This window comes from Carcharodon carcharias, chromosome 12 (assembly GCF_017639515.1).
Source record: "Carcharodon carcharias isolate sCarCar2 chromosome 12, sCarCar2.pri, whole genome shotgun sequence".
Lineage (NCBI taxonomy): Eukaryota > Metazoa > Chordata > Chondrichthyes > Lamniformes > Lamnidae > Carcharodon > Carcharodon carcharias.
The window spans coordinates 111,165,156-111,186,635 of NC_054478.1; the positions used below are offsets into that span (position 1 = coordinate 111,165,156).

Consider the following 21,480-nt stretch of genomic DNA (forward strand, 5'->3'; position numbering starts at 1 on the left):
ACATGTCAGAGGAACTGTTTTTGAAGGTAGCATCAGAACAGATGCAATGGAGGCGAAGGAACTGAGAGAATGGGATGGAGTCCTTACAGGAAGCGGGGTGTGAGGAGCTGTATTCGAGGTAGCTGTGGGAGTCGGTAGGCTTGTAATGGATATTGGTGGACAGTCTATCACCAGAGATTGAGACAGAGAGATCAAGGAAGGGAAGGGAAATGTCAGAGTGGACCATGTGAAAATGATGGAGGGGTGGAGATTGGAAACAAAATTAATAAATTTTTCCAGGTCCCGACGAGAGCATGAAGCAGCACCGAAGTAATCATCAATGTACTGGAGAAAGTTGTGGGAGGGGGCCGGAGTAGGACTGGAACAAGGAATGTTCCACATACCCCATAAAGAGACAGGCATAGCTGGGGCCCATGCGGGTACCCATAGCTACACCTTTCATTTGGAGGAAGTGAGAGGAGTTGAAGGAGAAATTGTTCAGTGTGAGAACAAGTTCAGCCAGACGGAGGAAAGTAGTGGTGGATGGGGATTGTCCGGGTCTCTGTTCGAGGAGGAAGCTAAGGGCCCTCAGACCATCCTGGTGGGGGATGGCGGTGTAGAGGGAATGGACGTCCATGGTGAAGAGGAGGCGGTTGGGGCCAGGGAACTGGAAATTGTTGATGTTCGCCAGACCTGCTGAGTTTTTCCAGGTAATTCTGTCTTTGTTTTGGGTTTTTTGTTTTTTGTTTTTATCTATATGGATATTTGCAGGTCGTAAAAGGTATAAGTGAGGTAAAGATAGGGTAAAGTTTATTTTTACGAGTCGAAGAGCTAGGGTAACAAACCAAGTTTAATCAATTCTGGGAAGAAAGCATTTCTGAAGGTTGAAACAATAGAGAGATCAAAGGGAAGGAATGCATTTAAGGAAGCACTGAAACCTGTGAAGGGATAGCTGGTCAGATCTCCCAGAAGACAGCAGGTAGCTGGTCAGAACACCAAAAACAGTGTGAACAAGGTAGATGTTAAGGCTCAGTTGCTGTCAGCCTCAGAGGACACCCCAAGGAAAAAGCACTGTGTAGTAAAAATCGCTGGAATTCTGTAGATTTCAAAATCTATAGGGATAGTTGCTGAACAGAAAAGGGAAAAGTTAGTTCTGAGGGTAGTTAAGATCTTGTGGAACTGATTTAAAGCACTGTTTACAGTGTAAAGCCATTCTTATGTTTAAGTGTAATTGTATTTTTTTCTTTATTCTATTAAAAAATGTTAACATTACTATAAAATCGCCACAAGTAGTCGGGAACATCATTTCCTGATTTCAGAACTTCTCATACTTCACAAATGCAAAAAAACATTTTGGCAGCTATTTCAAGTTTCCCTCTGGGACTTGAGTAGCTTGGCATTTGCCATCTGCCGTGCCATAACAAATTTTCCCCGCTATTTATTTACCCTATCAACATGATACTCGGCATTTTCTGTTTTTATTTAACATTAAGATAAAAAGATAAAAACAAAAAAACTGCAGATGCTGGAAATCCAAAACAAAAACAAAAACAGAATTACCTGGAAAAACTCAGCAGGTCTGGCAGCATCGGCGGAGAAGAAACTCTTCTCCGCCGATGCTGCCAGACCTGCTGAGTTTTTCCAGGTAATTCTGTTTTTGTTTTTGTTTTTTATTTAACATTAGCCAGCTCTCCCGTCATACCTTTGTAAATGGCTTTAAGGTTTTTGTTTGGGATTGATGTATGCTATTCTCAAACTTCATTTGGAATTTGATTGTATTATGATCACTCTTGCCACAGAAGATCTTTTATTATGAGATTACTAATATAGCCTGCCTCACTGAACAACACTAGATCTAAAATAGCTTTGTCCTTAACTGTTTCCACAACATATTGTTCCTTGGAACTGTTTCAAAAGCATTCTACAAACTAATCTTCCAGGCTAGCTGTGCCGACTGATCTATCTTGCCTATTTAAGATTACTTCATTGCTATTGTTACAAGCTCCAACAATTTCTTGCTTAATGCTCTGTCCAATGGTTTAACAACTCTGGGGGCTCTACAAACTACTCCCATCAGTGTTTTCTGACCCATATTACTCCTCATTTCCACCCACACTGATTCTACTTCCTGATCTTCTGAGCCAAGGTCCTTTCTTACTAGTGTCCTGATATCATCCTTTAATATCTGAGCTACTCCTGCTCCTTGTCAATTCTGCTTGTCTTGTCAAAATGTTGTGCACCTTGGAACATTTATTTCCAACATTGTAACCATGTCTCTGAAATGGTGACTAGATCTAAACCGTTTATTTCTTATTTGTGCCACAAGTTTGTCTACCTTATTACAAATGCTTTACTCATTAAGAATAAAAGCCTTTTTTTAGTACTAATCTTTGCATGGACCCTTACTTGCTAATGTGTTATTACTGTTCAACTCTGTCTGTGTCCCACTCTCTTAATTGCCTCCGGCCAAATTGTTGCATTGCTTAATTGCCTTGACCTTTCTCTTTCAATTTCTAAAGATCCTTCACTTGACCCTGCCCCCACCCCTTTTAGTTTAAAGGTCCTATTATCTGAATTTCCAAGATACTGATCACAACCCAGTTTAAGTGGTTCTCATGCCAATGAAACAGTTCCCTCTTACTCCAGTACTGGTGCCAGTGTCCCATGAATTGAAACCCTTTCTCCCCATACCACTCAGCCATGCCTTTAATGCTCTAATCTGCTTCAGCCTATGTCAAATGGCACACAGCTCAGGTAACAATCCAGGTGATCATCTTTGAGGTCTGCTTTTTAATTTTTTTTCAACCTAACTCCTCAAACTCTCTCAGGAGAGCATTTATTGTCTTATCTACATCATTGACTCTTACATGGACACAGCAACTGCATCCTCCTCTTTCCCAAGTTCATCTCGAGCTGTGAAATATCTTTAATCTGCCACTGGGCAGGCAACACCAGCTTTGGAACTTCAGGTCACGGCCGTAAAGAACAGCTACTATCCCTCTGACTATACGGTCCCCGATAACTACCACATTTCTAACAGCTCCCCCACTTGAATGGCTTCCTACATCACAGTGTTATGTCAGTTTGTCCATTCACTCTACAGGCTTTGTTCTCATCCACACAGGTGCCAAGTACCTAGCAACTGTTGATCAAAGTCAAGGGCTGAGGCTCTTCCATCACTACATTCTAGATCCCCGTACCTGTGCGGCTTGCAGTCACACCCTTCTGTCCCTGACCAATTGTAAAGTTCTACTTAATTTAAGCATGACTGCCTCTTAGGAGAAAAAGTGCCCAGGCACACACACCCCCCCACCCCCCACCCTCCCTGATGCAATGTCTGCAGCTCAGACTCCAGTTCAGCAACCCTGAGCTGCAGTTGGGCAAACTGCAGACATTTACCTTAGGATTGTCCGGGATTGCAAAGATCTCCATAAACTCCCACATGTTGCAGTTACCACACACTAACTTCCCTGCCAGATCTGTCTAACCTTATTCATTTGCTTAGTTAATTCATTACTAATTTAGCAACATAATAAAAAGTTCCCGTCTCCTAACTGAGAGATGAAATTGAAACAGCATTGACTGGAGGTAAAACAAACAAAAAGCAGCACCTTCTTCCCCTTCTGCACTAAATTGCCACTTACACCAAGCTCCCGACTTTGGAACCCTGTTTACAAAGCAATCTGTCCTCCACATTAGCTACTGATTTTTTTGAAAGTCACACATGAAGCCTTTGCTGCACATTTTAAATAGTGAAATACCCCATTTCCCCTCAAAATATAATAGTGTAGGGTGCTTAGGGTACTAAAGAAGATTGAATAAAAATGAAATAAAAACAAAAAAGTGCTGGAAAATCTCAGCAGGTCAAGCAACATCTGTGGAGAGAAACAGAGCTAACATTTCGAGTCCAATAAGACACTTCTTCGGAACTGAGTTCATTTGAACTTGAAATGTTAACTCTGCTGCCAAACCTGAGTTTTTCTAGCACTTTGTTTCTATTTCAAACCTCCAGCATTCACGTTTTTTGCTTTTATTCTAGTAAAATTGAAGTCAATGGGAATCAGGGGGAAAACACTCCACAAGGTGGAGTCATAGCGAACAAAGAGGTAGATGGTTGTGGTTGCTAGCGACCAATCATCTCAGCTCCAGGACATCACTGCAGAAGTTCCTCAGAGCAGTGACCTCACCCTGACCATTTACACCTCTTCGTCAATGACCTTCTCTCCAACATAAAGTCAGAAGTGTGTACATTCACTGACGATTGCAGAGTTTTCAGTTCCATTCACAACTTCTCAGGTAATAAAGCAGTCTGGGCTTGCATGCAATAAGAGCTCGAGAATATTCAGGGTAGGGCTAATAATCAGGGTTGGGCTAATAAGTGGAAAACAACATTCACACCTCAAGTACCAGGCCAGGACCCTCTCCAACAAGAGTGCCTAACCATTCAACGGCATTACTATGATCAAAATCCCCACACCCTCAGCATCCTGGTCACCACTAACCAGAAATTAACTGGGCCAACCACAAATACTGTGACTACAACTGCAAACACTGTTGCTCCAAGACCAAGGCAGGTGCTGGGCATTCTGTTCTCCTCCTGACTCCTCAAAGCCTTTCCAGCTTCATCAAGGCACAAGTCAGGAGTGTGATAGAATACTTTCCACTTACTTAGATGAGTGCAGCTTCAACAACACTCAAGAAGCTCAACATTGTTCAAGACAAAGCAAGTCACTTGCTTGGCACTCAACTCATCACTTAAATTATTCACTGGCACACTGGAACAAGAGAGCATTGGAGCCCAAGAGGGTTGTTTAATCCCTTTGCTCTGTGTCTAAATGCCTATTCAAATTGCCATCTCAGATGAGGAATCTCCCTTGACTAATGAGAATCATGGCAGCTGTATTGCCTGTTTAATTGTGACCCCTGATATGCTCAATGAAGGGAAACTATTTCATCGATGTGCATGTTTCGAGGTGGTGGATGATCTCCATCTGAAATTCAAAAGGGCATCAATTTTGAGATGGCTGTTAGTACCAACAGATTTGTCCTAATTAACATCCCATAATAGCTTGTGGGTTTCTGCAAATTAACCCTTTGCAAGCTAAATTTAACTTATGATCAAATTTAACCTAAAATGCCTGCCTTCGAGGCCAATTAGGCAAAAATCTCAACACAACACTGCCGATGTATCTACAGCAGTTCAAGGTGGTGGCTCACCACCACCTTCTCAAGAGCAATTAGGGATGAGCAACAAATGCTGGTCTTGGCGGTGTCACTCACATTCCATGAAAGAATAAAAAAGACATCTTCCTTAAAAAAACTTACCTAAATAAGCTTGGAAAGAAATGCCTTACATTAAAACATTTTCAATCTTGAATTTGTTTATTTCAGAAACCATTGTGGAGCATTCTAAAATCAATAGACCTTTGTAAAAAATAATAAACTGAAGTTGTTTTACATGAATTCTTTGAATTACAGCAAAATTTGAGATGGCATCAATTTTGAGATGGCTATTAGTATCAACCTGATGTAGTGTGATAGAACTATTCTACTCACATATGTTATTTCAATCACACTTCATATGAATCTTTAAAACAAGAACGGAAGAAAAAGCCTGGGAACTTTCTAATGGTGATTTTGCTCTCAAAACAGTCCCTGCAGGAAATTCCTCATTGCATATTCTAATTGTCCATCTAATTACAATACTATGCTAATTTTGTGAATGCAATCATACACTAAGCATAATTAATTTTGTACTGCAGTGGCCATATTGATGTCAAAGGATTTATGGATAGATTTTCTTTGTTTGTATGTTTCTTTGTTTGGAATTTGTTAAAAAAACAAGAGCCCAGTTGAAGCTCCAGGAGGAAATAAGTAAAACATTCAAGAGCCTTTACAGGTCATTTGTTGCCTGCAACGTGTAATGAGCTCAGATGTGACTGCTGAAGATGAGATCAGGTTCTAACTGATTGCAGCAACACCAAACTAAGGGAATCATCCAAAGATCATGTGGTTATGCTCATTGCCCCACCTTCATGTCCACTATATAGCCGCATTCTGAGAGAGCTAAGAACTACAAGCTGAGTGGAAAATAATTCATACCACTGCTGCCAAATGGAAAAAATAACTAAGAATAACATGCTTCCACCAGTTTTAATTACCAATTATTCTAGGTTTTTGGAAGATTGTATTGAACACTTTGAAAACATTATTTTTGAAAGGCAGCTTTCACTGAATGCACTTATGATAATGTGCTAGTGAAAAAAATGAGACTGAGCAAGCAACAGCATCTATAAAATTTTCCTCATCCATAGCAAGACAATAGGTTGTTTGGAGGAAAGAATGTTACTTTTACCTTATATTTTGACAGACAGTCGCTGATTCAAAAACTAACTAATATCAAGTCTTCAACAAGACAGCTTTGAAGTATGAGCTGAACTGAACATCTGTTGTTGGTTGAGTTGTGTCTAACTGCTCAAACGATATATACTCTCAATCCTAATCAACACATCTTGTGGTTTACTTACTTTATGTTGGTTGCAAGCACTGTTGGCACATTGAGTAAATTATCTTTACTTGGAAAAGACAAATTTGAACATGACTGTTCTGGAAACATAGAAAACAGAAGGAGTAGGTCATTCAGCCCTTCAAGCCTGCTCTGCCATTCAATATGATCATGGCTGATCCTCTCTCTCGACGCCATACTCCCGCTCTCTCCCCATACCCCTCGAAGCTTTTATAGTCTAGAAATCTATTTCTTTCTTAAATATATTCAGTGACTTGGCCTCCAAAGCCCTTTGTGGTACAGAATTTCACAAGTTCACAACCCTCAAGTGAAGAAGTTTCTCATCTCAATTCTAAATAACCCACCCATGTCCTGAGATTATGACCCCTTGTTCTAGACCCCCCAGCCAGAGGAAATATCATCCCTGCATCCAGTCTGTCCAGCCCTGTCAGAATTTTATACATTTAAATGAGACTCCCTCTCATTCTTCTAAAATCCAATGAATACAGGCCTAGTCAGTCCAATCTCTCCTCATACGACAAACCTGCCATCCCAGGAATCAGACTGGTGAACAATTGCTGCACTCCCTCTATGGCAAGTATATCCTTTCTTAGATAAGACGACTAAAACTGCACACAATACTCCAGGTGTGGTCTCACCAAGGCCCTGTACAGCTGCAGTAAGACATCCTTGCTCCTGTACTCAAGTCCTCTTGCAATGAAGGCCAATATACCATTTGCTTAACTTGCTTGCTGCACCTGCATGTTTGCTTTCAGTGATTGGTGTACAGGAATGCCCAGGTCCCTTTGTACATGAACATTTCCCAATCTATCACCATTTAAGTAATACGCTCCCGTACTGTTTTTCCTACCAATGTGGACAACTTCACACTTATCCACGTTATACTCCATCTGCCATGTATTTGCCCACTCACTCAACTTGTCCAAATTGCCTTGAAGCCTCTTGACATCCCCATCACTCACATTCCCACCTAGTTTTATGCCATCAGCAAACTTGGAAATATTACATTCGGTTCCCTCATCCAAATCATTGATATATCTTGTGAATAGCTGGGGCCCAAGCACTGACCCCTGCGATGCCCCACTAGTCACTACCTGCCACTCATGAAAAGACCCGTTTATTCCTACTCTCCATTTCCTGTCTGCTAATGGATTCTCAATCCATGCCAATTTACTACCCCCAATCCCATGTGCTTTAATTTGCACACTAACCTCTTATGTGGGACTTTATCAAAAGCTTTCTGAAAATCCAAATATACCACATCCACTGGTTCTCCCTTATCTATTCTGCTAGTTATGTCCTCAAAAAACTCCAGCGGGTTTGTCAAACATGATTTCCCTTTCATAAATCCATGTTGACTTTATCTAACCCCATTGATATTTTCTAAGTGTCCTAATATCACATCCTTTATAAAATACTCTAGCATTTTCCTTAATACTGATGTTAAGCTAACCGGCCTGTAATTCCATGTTTTTTTCTCTCCCTCCTTTTTAAATAGTGGGGTTACATTTGCCACTTTGCAATCTGCTGGGACTATTCCAGAATCTACAAAATTTCGGAAGGTGACAAGTCCACTATTTCCATGGCCACCTCCTTTAATACCCTGGGATGTTGATTATCAGGCCCTGGGGATTTTATCGGCTTTCAGTTCCATTAATTTCTCCAGCCCTGTTTTTTTTAGTAATACCAATTCCTCCTTTGCACTAGGACTCTCAATTCCCTATTATTTCTGGGAACTTCTTTTTGTGTCTTCCTCCGTGTTTAATTGCTCTGCAATTTTCTTGTTCTCCATTATAAATTCTCCTGTTTCAAACTGTAAGGGACCTATAGTTGTCTTCACCAATCTTTTTCTTCTTACATATGCAAGTTTACTCACATACTCTATTTTTCCGCTCTTAATCAATCCTTTGGTCCACCTTTGCCAAATTTTAAACTGCTTCCAATCCTCAGGCTTGCTACTTTTTCTAGCAACTTCATATGACTCTTCTTGAATCTAATATTATCCTCAATTTCTCGTTAGCCATGGTTGGGCCAATTTTCCCATTGTGTTTGTGCGCCAGAAAGGAATGTGTAACTGTTGCAATGCATACTTTTGTTCCTTAAATATTAGCCATTGTCTATCAACCTTCATGCCTTTTAATTAAGTTCACCGATCTAAGCCAACGCACACCTCATACTTTCATCATTTCCTTAGGACCCTTGTTTTGGATTGGGCTATTTAATTTTCCAACTGTTGGAAGAATTCTATCATGTTATGGTCACTGTTCCCCAAAGGACCCCACACGAAAAGACTAATTAATCCCTTCTCTTTGCACAAAACCAAATCTAGAATATTCTGTTCCCTAGTTGGTTCTTTGTTGTACTGGTTTAAATAAAAACAACATTTCGTACACACTCCAGGAATTCACCCACCACAGTATTATTGATAATTTGGTTTGCCCAGTTTATATATAGATTAAAGTCACCCTTGTGACATGCATCTCTAATTTCCTGTTCAATAACATCCCCTACCTTACCACCACTGTTAGGAGGCCTATAGATAACTCCCACTGATGGTTTCTGCCTCTTGTTGCTTCTTAGCTCCACCCAGACTGATTCTACGTCTGCATTTTCTGAGCCAATATCCTCTGTCACTAGTGCACCAATTTCATCCTTAACTAACAACGCTATACCACCACCTTTGCCTTTTTGCCTGTCCATCCTAAATATCGAGTACCCTTGGATATTCAGTTCCCAGCCTTGGTCACCTTGCAGCCATGTCTCTGTAATCACAATCATATCATACCCATTTACATCTATTTGCGCTGTTATTCATCTACCTTATTGCGAATGCTCCACACATTCAGATACAGTTCTTTCGACTTGTCTTTTTAACATTTTTAGATTTTTTTTTGTACTATGGCCCCATTTGCTGCCAGCCCTTATTTCCTCTGCTTTCCACTTTTGCTTCCTCCTTTTCTGTCTTTCATTCCTATCTTTATTTCCCTCTGTGTCTCCCCACTCAGGTTCCCATCCCCCAGCCAATCTAGTTTAAACCCTCCTCCACAGTACTAGCAAATACCCCCGCGAGGATATTGGTCCCAGATTTGAATCGATCCCAGTGCCTCAGGAATCTAAATCCCTCCCTGCTACACAATCCCTCCAGCCACACATTCATCTGGTCTATTCCTGATCTCACTAGCACGTAGCACTGGCAATAATCCCAGATTACTAGCTTTGAGATCCTGCTTTTTAATTTATTCCCTAGCTCCCTATATTCCACTTGCAGGACTTCATCCCTCTTTTCAACAATGTTGTTGGTACTGATATGGTCCATGACCTCTGGCTGTTCACCATCCCCCTTCAGAATGTCCTGCAGCTGCTCAGTGACATCCTTGACCCTGGCACCAAGAAGGCAACATACCAACCTGGTGTCACGTCTGCAGCCACAGAAATGTCTATCTGTTCCCCTTGCCATATTATCCCCCAACACTATTCTTACCCTCTGTGCATCTGAGCCACTCAAGGTGCCACGGACTTGGCTCTTGCTGCATTCCCCTGAGAAACCATCTCTCCCAGAGTATCCAAAACGGAAAATCTGTTAGAAAGGGAGTTAGACCCAGGGGGCTCCTGCACTACCTGCCTAGTGCCTTTACTCCGTTTGATGGTCACCCAGTCCCTTACTACCTATGCACTCTTCACCCGCGGTGTGACCACCTCATTGTACATGCTATCCATGAAGATCTCAGCCCTGCGGATGCTCCACAGTGACTCCAGCCATTGCTCCAGATCTGAAAAACAGATTTCAAGTAGCTGCAGTTGGAGATACTAGTGTCCATACAAGTAGCTGCAGTTGGAGATACTAGTGTCCATGGCGACCATGGGTGCAGGAAGTGTCCCTGACATCCCAAAGGAGGAGCATTCTGCATGACCGAGCTGCCCAGCCATGACTTACCCTTAAATTATTCCTTTTACTTTCTCTAGTTTACAGAATATCAAGGACAGTAGGAATACTCACCAAGTTCTTCTTACCAAGGTCGCTGCTCTTCTTTCTGTGGAAAGGTAGAAAATGGAAAGATAACCTTCCTTCCTTCTTCACCGAACTCCCTCACTCACCAAGCTCCAACTGAACCACTCAAATGCAGCCCAAGACTGTACTCAGTACAGACCAAAGAATTGGTATTAAAAAAGACAGGTTGTGTGTTGAGCAGTTATCATCTTAATGGGTGCATGGAGAATAATACCAAACTTCACAAAATGGTATTTGCATAACTCCAAAAATTCTACAGCTCATTCCGCTGAGGAACAAAAATCTCAGATTCATTTTAACCAGCAGCTTCGATCAAAATTGTTAATGAGAAATCACAACTGGGCTTGTCTAATTTCTTACTTGATTAATCTATTAGCTGTTGCCAGACTCCTGGTATTAAAATATGCCACATGATAGGGCAGCCATATTGACTGCCCTTTCAATCTTTAGATTTTATTTGCAGAAAGACACAGCAGTAGCAGAAAGGGCAGTAACACCTGTGCCTTAAGAACTGGAGACTATAACATCACAAGGTCTCCAAACCTGTTCCTTTTCAGGTCCACCAATACAGCAACTGACCTGGTTACAAGACTACAAAACAACTAAGTTTGTGACCCACAGAAAGCATATCTCTTCGAGGGAATCCTGAAAACCACTTCAACATGCAACTCCGGCAGTTCAACTTACCATAACAGCATTTCAGGAGTGAAGATGTCTTTTCCATCAGGCTTGCATCTTTTCCAAGCAGGACAATTACATGAAGTATGAGCTGTTCCTTTTGTTTATAACTTGTAAAAGTACACCACTCTCTTCAAAAGTACTTTCTCGAGTGTGTTCGTATGTGTGACTTTGAGTGAGTGCCATAGAGTTAGATTTTGGGGTGAGCATGTGAATAAACAATCCTCTTTATTTAAACCACAAGAAGCTCGCACCCGGTCATTCAAATTATTCATACACCAGAGGTTAGGAAACACACACCCTCCTTTCAAAAGCTTACTGATTACAGACAGTAGAGAAGGGAACAGGGATTTCAGTACTCCTCTCTCACCCTGTCCATAGCATCAGTTTTATTCCAAAATTGAGGCAAGGAAGGCTCTTTTGTTGCATTTTCTCCTCTAGTCCTCTTTAGTCTCAGCATGGTAGAAACATTTTACTTGGATGTGTGCCAGACTTGTCATCAGCATTTATAAACTCCAATAGAATGAGTCAACATGTCCTTGGGTTTTATTCTACCACACTCAGCCACTGCTCTGCACCATTCCTGATTATAGTGATAAGAACATTACTTCCCTTCAAAGAGACATGTAAAGGAAGCATTTCTTTACTGATGGTCAACAGAATGTCCTACGATACAGCATAAACAAGGGAATAAAATCAGTTCATATAGCAGGGTACCAAAATTGTGTAAATAAAATAAATATATAATTGTGTGTAATGTGAAGAAATATTTTTCTCTGTCTAAAGTGCTTTATATTTAAATATATTGTTTACACAATCATTTCAGATTCCAGCAACATTGATTTCTATGCTACAACTCATTTTTACGCTTTAAAAAAAATGGCAGACTGTTGCTGCTGACAAATGGAGTACTTATGCCACACAGTGTCAGCATTAAATGTACACATATGCATGCTGGAATCCTACATTCCCAAACATCACAGTTCCAAAACATTAGTAGAAGTACCAGTGTTTTATTCAAAGAGTAACTCCTAAATCATTAGCCAGAGCAAGAGGAGAATACTACAAAGAATGTAACATGTAGCCAATACCACTTCAAGGTGACCAAGCATAATGAGCAACAGAAGCTTGATAGTACAGAACTTAACTACTGCTGAAAAGAGAGACATGTTGTTGAATCTTTTTGTCTTGCAGTCATCAGGGTAAATGTAAGAATGCTAAATTTCAAACAATCACAACAATTCTCCTGTGGTATAAATTGTCATGGTCGTTTGAAATTTGGCATTCTTGCTTTTGTCCTGATAAATACAAGATGAAAAGCTTCAGTAACATAATGAGTAACTGCACCCTTATGAGATGCAAACGACTCACTGTGCACCAGTTCCTTCCCAAAAGAGCTGGCATGCTTCATCGTCTCACACAGTTAGTGCTATTAGCCCGATTTAAACGGTTATATGCTTAACCATGGCCCATTTAGATGTTGGGAGCTGGACCTGGTTTTCATCCTTGGAAATTGAAAAGAGGGCATACAGAATCATTGACTATGCATCTCAGCACAGAATACAGACAAATAGAGGGTTCACTGAATTTGTAGAAGATTTTACTTCAGTTATGATGTATTTTTGGGCATTGCAATAAAAGGTGTATCCAACAGGTTAATGCAATGCATCCAGCATGTGGGTGAAGAAAGTTCGCACGCAGTGTACTAGTGTGCTTCTCATTTTCAGCCCACACTGCTGGAAAGCAACAATACGAAAGAGCGCACCAAATATGCACGCCTTTCCCGGTCAGTACATATAGCTTCTTCAAATCGACAAGTCCTCAACTATGCCTCCTTGTGGCGACACACAGAAACTAGGTCCCTCGCAGCCCTGAATAAGATTGAAAAACTCAAAGGTGGTTTTATCCTCAGGCATGCAGTATGAGCATAGAAGCGTGAGCAGAAAAATGTTGATAATTCAACGCCATCATTACTATGATGGAACCTGTCATTGAAGCCAAGCAGTCCGCTATCATTAATCACAAGCGAGTCCAATCAAGAAAACCCTGAATCTACAAAGAACTGCTCAAAGTAAAGTCAAACAGACTTCTGGGTGTCAACAAATACCAGAATATCCAGAATATCCAGAAGTCCTTCGACACAGGGAATGTCAGGGATAAGTATGAAGGGATCAAAAAGACAAAAAAATGGCTCCATTGAAGACAAAGACAGAAGAGGTCATCACCGACTGTAATAAAACAGTTGGAGAGATGAGTGGAACATACCTGGAATGTACTCTCGTGAGAACACTGTTACAAGGAAGCTCGAGACATGATAAAAAGCCTGCCTGTCATGGCAGAGGTGGATATCAAACCCACAGTGGAGGAGCTTAGCGGAGCTATTGACTCACTTGTCATGGGCAAAGCTCCAGGTGCTGATGTCATACCACCTGAACGCATCAAACATGGGAAATCAGCACTTCTGAAGCATCTGCACAAACTTCACTGCCTCTGCTGGAGGGAGAGTGCAGTGCACCAGGATACAGGTGATGCAAACATGATGACCCTGTACAAGAACAACCGCAGCAACTGCAACTATCAAGGCTTCTCTCTGTTGTGTGGGAAAAGTACTTGTCCATATTGTTCTTGTCAGACTGCACATTTAATTGAATGCAGCTACCCAGAATCCTATTGTAGTTTCAAAACTGGAAGATCTATAATTTGACATGATCTTTTCAGATAAGCAGCTGCAAGTGAAATGAACAAAGTAGATCAAAGTAAATCTCACCAAGGCATTCAACCATGTGAGCAGAGGCAGTCTATTTAAAGATGCTGGAGAAAACCGGTTGACTGCCAAAGCTGCTCAATGTGATCTCCTCTTTCTGTGACAAGATGATGGCAAAGGCGAGCTATGACGGGGCAACATCAGGACCCTTTTGAGATCTGCAGAGGGATCAAACAGGGATCTGTTCTGGCACACTGTCATAAGCCTTCAAGTCATCTACTTCAGAACCGATGGAAAGTTGTTCACAGTCTTGCTTGCCGAAGATCCAAGACAAAAGCTGTGCCAAGTCCTCATCAGAGCATTCTACGCCGAAAATGATGCACTAACATTCTATATTGCAGGAACATTTGCGGCAGCAAATGGACAGAATCTCTCATGTCTTTCGAGTCTGGTTTGAATATCAGCATCAGGAACACAAGGGTCATGATCCAGAATGTTGTCATACTGCCATCTACCAGCACTGACATTGTGACACTGGAAGTTGTTAATAGCTTCACATATTTAGACTCCATAATGACCAATAATCTGTCACTTGGAAGCTGAAATCAATGCACGAGAGTGTAGAACAACAGCAGCCTGACTGAACACCAAACTGCAAATGTCTCAAGTCTGAGTCCTTAGCGCACTCCACTACGGTGGTGCGACCTAGACAACATACGCTAGGCAAGAGAAAAGGCTGAACAATTTCCACCTTTGCCATCTCCAGATCTCTTGCCAATTACCTTAAATCTGTGCCCTCTGGTTCTGGATCCTTCCACCAATGGGAACAATTTCTCTCTATCTACTCTATCCTGGCCCCTCATGATTTTGAATACCTCTTTTTAAATCCCCTCTCACCTTCTATTCTCCAAGGAAAGCAGCCCCAGCTTCTCCAATCTATCCATGTAACTGAAGTTCCTCATCCTTGGAATCATTCTCATGAGTCTTTTCTGCACCCTCTCTAATGCCTTCACATCTTTCCTAAAGTGTGATGCCCAGAACAGGACACAGTAGTCCAGTTGAGACCTAATCAGTGTTCCATATATGTTTAACATAACTTCCTTGCTTTTGAACTCTTTGCCTCTATTAATTATACCTAGGATACTGTACTTTTATTTACTACCTTCAATGATTTATGCATATATACATTCACATCCCTCTGCTCTAGCACCCACTTTAGAATTGTACCCTTTATTTATTTTATATTGACTAACTGCATTCTTTCTATAAAAATGAATCACTTCACCCTCCTCTGCATTAAATTTCATCCATCATTTCCCCCCCTTTCCAACCTGTGTCCTTTTGAAGTCCTATACTATCCCCCTCATAGTTCACAATACTTCCAAGTTTTGTATCATATGTAAATTTTGAAATTGTGTCCTGTGCACCAAGATCTAGGCGGGAAAGGATGGAGCATACAAACTGAACAGTGCGACAGCAGATAAGGCCAGAGTTTGAAAAAGAATAGTAAAAAGACATAACTAAAGGTTCTGTATCTGAATGCACATAGCATTCGTAACAAAATGGATGAATTATCAGCTCACTTAGAAATAAATATGAATGACCTAACAGCCATTACAGAGACGTGGCACAAAGTGACCAAAGCTGGGACCTGAATATTCAAGGGTACTTGATGTTTAAGAAGGACAGGAAACTAGAAAAAGGTGGCAGGATAGCTCTGAAGGATGACATCAGTACAATAGTGAGAGAAGACCTTAGTTCTAAAAACCAAGAAGTAGTATCAGTTTGGATAGAGATAAGAAATAGCAATGGTAAGAATTCACTTGCGGAAGGAGTTTATAGGGCCCCAAACAGTAACCACACTTAGAAAGGGGTTTACAGGAAGAAATAATAGGGGCTTGTAAGAAAGGGATGGCGATAATCACAAGTGACTTTAATCTACAAATAGATTGGGTGAATCAGATTGGCAAAGGTAGCCTGGAAGATGTGTTCTTTTGAGTGTTTTCAGGACAATTTCTTACAGCAACACATTCGAGAGCCAACCAGAGAGTAGGCTATTCTAGACCTTGTAATATGCAATGAGACAAGATCAATTAATGATCTCACAGCAAAGGAGCCTCTAGGTAACAATGATCATGATATAATTTCATTTCATTTTGACAGAGACAAGAGCGGGTCTAAGACGAGTGTTTTAAACTTAAATAATAGCAAGGTATAAAAACAGCTGGCTAAAGCAAACTGGGAAATTAGGTTAAAGAGTAGGTTGGTAGAAATGCAATGGCAGACACTTAAGGAGATATTTCATAACACTCAGCAAAAATGCATCCCAGTGAGAAAGAAAGACTCTAGGAGAAGGATACACCATCCATGGCTAACTAATTGAATTAAAGATAGTATCAAATTGAAAAAGTATAAAATACTGCAAATATTAGTGTTAGGTCAGAAGATGGGACAGAATTTGGATACCAGCAAAGAATGGCTAAAAGAGAAATTTAATAACAAATTGTAAGAGCATTTATAACTATTTAAGTGAGTCTTGGTCCTCCAGAGAGTGACAATGAGGAATTAACAATGGGAAATAAGAAAATGGTAAAAAAAGTGTTGAACGGATATGTTGCATGTCTTCACTGTAGAAAACACAAAGCATCCCAGAAATATTTGAAAATCAAGGGGTGAAAGGGAGGGGAAGAACTTAAAACAACCTCCAAGGAAAGAGTACAGACAAAACTATTAGAACTCAAGGCTGAAAGTCCCCAAGACCTGATGGCCTGCATCCTAGGGTCTTAAAAGAAATGGCTGCAGAGATAGTAGATGCATTGGTTATAATTATCCAAAATTCCCTAGATTCTGGAAAGGTGCATTCAGATTAGAAAATAGCAAAAGTAGCTCCTCTATTCAAGAAAGTAGGGAGACAGAAAGCAGGAAATTACAGGCCAGTTAGCCTAACATCTGTCATAGGAAAAATGCTAAAATCTATTATTAAGGAAGTTATTAGCAGGGCACCTAGAAAATCTTTAGGCAATCAGGTAGATTCAACATGGTTTTGTGAAAGGAAGTGTTTGACAAATTTATTAGAGTTCTTTAAGGAGGTAACAAGCAATGTGGATAAAGGGGAACCTGTAGATGTGGTGTACCTGGATTTCCAAAAGGCATTTGAGAAGATGCCACAACAAATGCTACTACATAAAATAAGAGCTCATGGTGTAGGGGGTAACATATTAGCATGGATAGAGGATTGGTTAGCTAACAGGAAGCATAGAACAGGAATAAATTAATCTTTTTCAGATTGGCAAGCTGTGACAAGTGGAATGCTGCAGGAATCAGTGATGGGGCCTCAACTATTTACAATTTATATCAATGCTTGGATGAAGAGACCAAATGTATGGTTGCTAAATATGCTGGTGATACAAAGATTGGTACGAAAGTAAGTTGTGAAAAGGAGATAAGGAGCCTGCAAAAGGATATAGATAGATTAAGTAAATGGACAAAAAAAATTGGCAGATGGAGTATAATGTGGGAAAATGTGAACTTATCCACTTTGGCAGGAAGAATAAAAAGCAGCATATTATTTAAAGAGAGAAAGTTTCAGAACTATACGGTATGAAGGGATCTGGATGTTCTAGTCCACAAATCACAAAAAGGTATAGTAAGTAGGCAATTGGGATGTTATCATTTATTGCAAGGGGAATTGAACATAAAAGTAGGGAAGTTTTGCTACATTTTACAGGGCTTTCTTTGGTGAGGTCACATCTGGAGTGCTCTGTACAATTTTGGTCTTCTTAATTAAGAAAGGATATAATTACATTAGGTCAGAGAAGGCTCACCCACTGATTTTTGGGATGAAGGGGTTATCTTATGATGAAAGGTTAGGCAGGTTGGGCCTGTATCCATTGGAGTTTAGAAGAATTCAGAGGTGATCTTATTGAAACATAAAAGATCCTGAGGGAACTTGACAGAGTGGATGCTGAGAGGATGTTTCCTGTTGTTGGGAAAGACTAGAAACTCAGGAACACAGTTTACAAATAAGGAATCTCATATTTAAGACTGAGATGAGAATTTTTTTTTCTCTTTGAGGGTCACTAGTCTGTGGAATTCTCTTCCCTAGAGAGCAGTGGATGCTGGGTCACTGAATATTTTTAAGGCTGACTTAGGTAGATTTTTGATTGACAAGAGGTATAGGGGGTAAACAGGAAAGTGGAGTTGAGGCCACAATCTGATCAATCGTGATCTTTTCAAATGGCGGAGCAGGCTCAAGGGGTCGAATGGCCAACTCCTGCTCCTAATTTGTGCGCTCGTACATAATTATGCCTTTTTTATTCCTTGGCTCTAGCAAAATAGATTCTATTTGACCCCTGGGACATAATCTTTCTTCAGCACTGCAATATTCTTCTTAACCAATACTGCTGCCCCTCCCTCTCCAATCTATCCTAAACACCTTGTATCCAGCAATATTTAATACCCAGTCCTATTCTTCTTTGAGTTACAGATCTCCATTATAGCCACAGTATCATATTTCAGATAGCTATCCGCACCTGTAACTCACCAATCTTGTAGGCCACACTCCACACATTCACATACAGGCACAGTAACCCCAATTTAGACTTAATCTGCACTCAACCAACAGGGTACCATTGTGTATTCTAATGCTATGTCTCTCCCAATATTCTGTACATCTTGGTATTCCTCTCTAATATCATCTCCTGGCTCCCACAGTTACTTTAAACCTCCAAATATCACTAGCAAATTGTCCTATAAGGAAATTGGTCCTGGCTCTGTTTAGGTTGAACCCGTCCAGCCTGTACAGGTCCCATTCTCCTCTGAGCTGGTTCCATTAGACTCGGACGTTTACAGTAGAGAAGGAGACCATTCGACCCATCGTGTCTATGCCGGTCAAAGATCTGACTACATTAATTCCATTTTCAAACACTTGGCCCATAGCCCTGGAGGCTATGGCAATGCAAGTGAATATCTAAATACTTCTTAAATGTTACGAGAGTTTCTGACTCAACTATCCTTCAGGCAGAGAGTTCCAGACTCCCACCACCCTCTGGGTGAAAAAAATTTCTCCTCAACTCCCCTCTTAGCCTTCTACTTCTTACCTTAAATCTATACCCCCTGGTTATTGACTCTTCTACTAATGGAAAAAGTGCCTTCCTATCCACCTTATCTATGCCCCTCATAATCTTATACATCCCTATTAGGTCCCCTCTCAACTTTTGCTGCTCCAAGGAAAACAATCCCAGCCTATCCAATCTTTCCTCATAGCTCAGACCCTCTAGCCCAGGCAGCATCCTGGTAAATGTCCTCTGCACCCTCTCCCGTGCAATCACATCCTTCCTGTACTGTGACCAGAAATGCACGCAGTACTCCAGTTGTGGCCTAACAAGCATTTAAACAGTTCCAGCATAACCTCTTTTGCTCTTATATTCTATGCCTCAGCTAATAAAGGCAGGTATCCCATATGCCTTCTTAAAACACCTTATCTACCTGCCCTGCTACCTCCAGGGATATGCACAAGATCCCTCTGATCTTCAGTACTTTCCAGGGTCCTACCATACATTGTGTAATCCCTTGCCTTGTTAACTCTACCCAGGTGCATTACCTCACACTTTTCCAGGTTGAATTCCATTTGCCACTGCTCTGCCCACCTAACCAGTCCATTCATATCCTCCTGCAGTTTACGGCTATCCTCCTCACTATTTACCACCCTAGCAATTTTCGTGTCATCTGCAAACTTCTTGATATCATACCCCCTACACTGAAGTCTAAATCAAACAGCAAGGGCCCCAGCATCGAGTCCTGAGGAACCCCACTGGAAACAGACTTCCAGGCACAGAAACACCCCTCTACCATCACCCTCTGCTTCCTGCCTCTCAGCCAATTTTGCATCCAACATGCCACTTTGCCTTGGATCCCATGGGCTCTTACTTTCTTGACCGGTCTGCCATGAGGGACCTTACTAAAAGCCTTGATAAAGTCTATGAAGACCACATCAACACTCCTGGTTACCTCCTCAAAAAATCCGATCAAATTCGTCAAACATGACCTTCCCTTAATGAATCCATGCTGGCAATTCCCAATTAATCCGTCTCTCTCCAAGTGCAGATATATTCTGTCTCTCAGGATTCTTTCTACTAATGCCCCCACCACCAAGGTTAGACTGTTTGGCCTGTCTATCCCTTCCTCCCTTTTTTTAAATAATGGGACAACGTTGACAGTCCTCCAGTCCTCTGGCATCTCACCTGTGGCCAGAGAGAATTTGAAAATTACTGCCAGGGACCGATATCTCTTCCCTTGCCACCCTCAACAGCCTGGGATACATCTCATCCAGGCTTGCGGATATATCCAACTTTAAGGCCGCTAAATCCACTAATACTTCCTCTCTATGTTAATTTCCTCTAATTTTTCACAGTCCACCACCCTGATGTCTATACCTAAGTCGCCCTTTTCCATCGTGAAGATGGATGCAAAGTATTCATTGAGGACTGTACAAAAAAAGTCTTCTGGGTCCACACACAGATTACCTCTATGGTTCCTACTCTTTCCCTAGTTATTCTCTTGCTCTTTATATATTTAAAAAACCCCTTTGGATTTTCCTTTATTCTACCCACCAATGCTTTCTCATGCATTCTCTTAGCTTTCCTAATTTCCTTTTTAAGTTCCTCTCTGTAATTTTTATACTCCTATAAGGACTCTGCTCTACTGAGCCCTTGGTATCTGCCATAAGCTTCTCTTTTTTCTTAATCTTAACCGTTATGTCTTTTGACATCCAGGGTTCTTCAGACTTACATCCCCCTCTTTGTCTTTACAGGAACATATTTGCCCTGTACTCTCACTATTTTCTCCTTGAATGCCTCCCGCTCTGACAGTTTTATCTGCAAGTAGCTGTTCCCAGTCCACTTGGGCCAAATCATTTCTCATCTTAGTAAAATTAGCCTTTCCCCCAAGTTTAGAACTTTTATTCCCGGCCCAACCTTATCGTTTTCCATAACTATCCTAAATCTGAGTTATGGTCACTATCTCCAAAATGCTCTCCTCCTGACCTGCCTTCCACCTGCCCAGGCTCATTTCCGAATATTAGGTCCAGAATTGCCCCCTCCTTTATTGGCCTTTCTATATAAAAAAGCTAAAAAAAAATGCTAAAAAAAGGTGCTCCCGGATGCAACTTAAGCATTTTGCTCCATCCCTACCTTGCACACTAAAACTATCCCAGTTAATATTTGGGTAGTTAAAATCCCCCACTATTACAGCCTTACTATTCTTATGCTTCTCTGAAATTTGATTACATAGTTGATCCCCTATCTCTTCCTGAGAGCCAAAAGTACACACCCAACAGCGTGTTTGTTGCCCCTTTTGTGTTTTTTTACTTTTACCCATATGGCCTCATTTGATCCTTCCAGGGTATCATCCGTCCTCACTGCTATAAATTGATTCCTTGATCAATATTTTGTGACCCCCCCCACTCCTCATCTATCCCCCTCTCTATCTCGTCTAAATGCCCTATAACCAGGAATGTTGAGCTGCCAATCCTGCCCGTTTAGCCAAGTCCCGGTCATAGCTATGATATCATACTCCCACATGTCT

General features: G+C 41.1%; 1 protein-coding gene across 7 annotated transcripts in view; it reads right to left on the reverse strand.

The window, feature by feature from the left end:
- LOC121284866 (diacylglycerol kinase beta) overlaps positions 1-21,480 on the reverse strand; it is a 695,944-nt gene that overhangs the window by 647,336 nt on the left and 27,128 nt on the right. For 5 of the 7 annotated variants that reach the window (XM_041200700.1, XM_041200703.1, XM_041200704.1 and 2 more), the window contains exon 2: positions 10,503-10,536. The exons of the other annotated variants lie outside the window; for them this stretch is intronic. The gene's annotated coding sequence lies outside the window, so the exon portion shown is untranslated. The remainder of the gene's footprint in view (positions 1-10,502; positions 10,537-21,480) is intronic. 7 annotated transcript variants of the gene reach the window in all.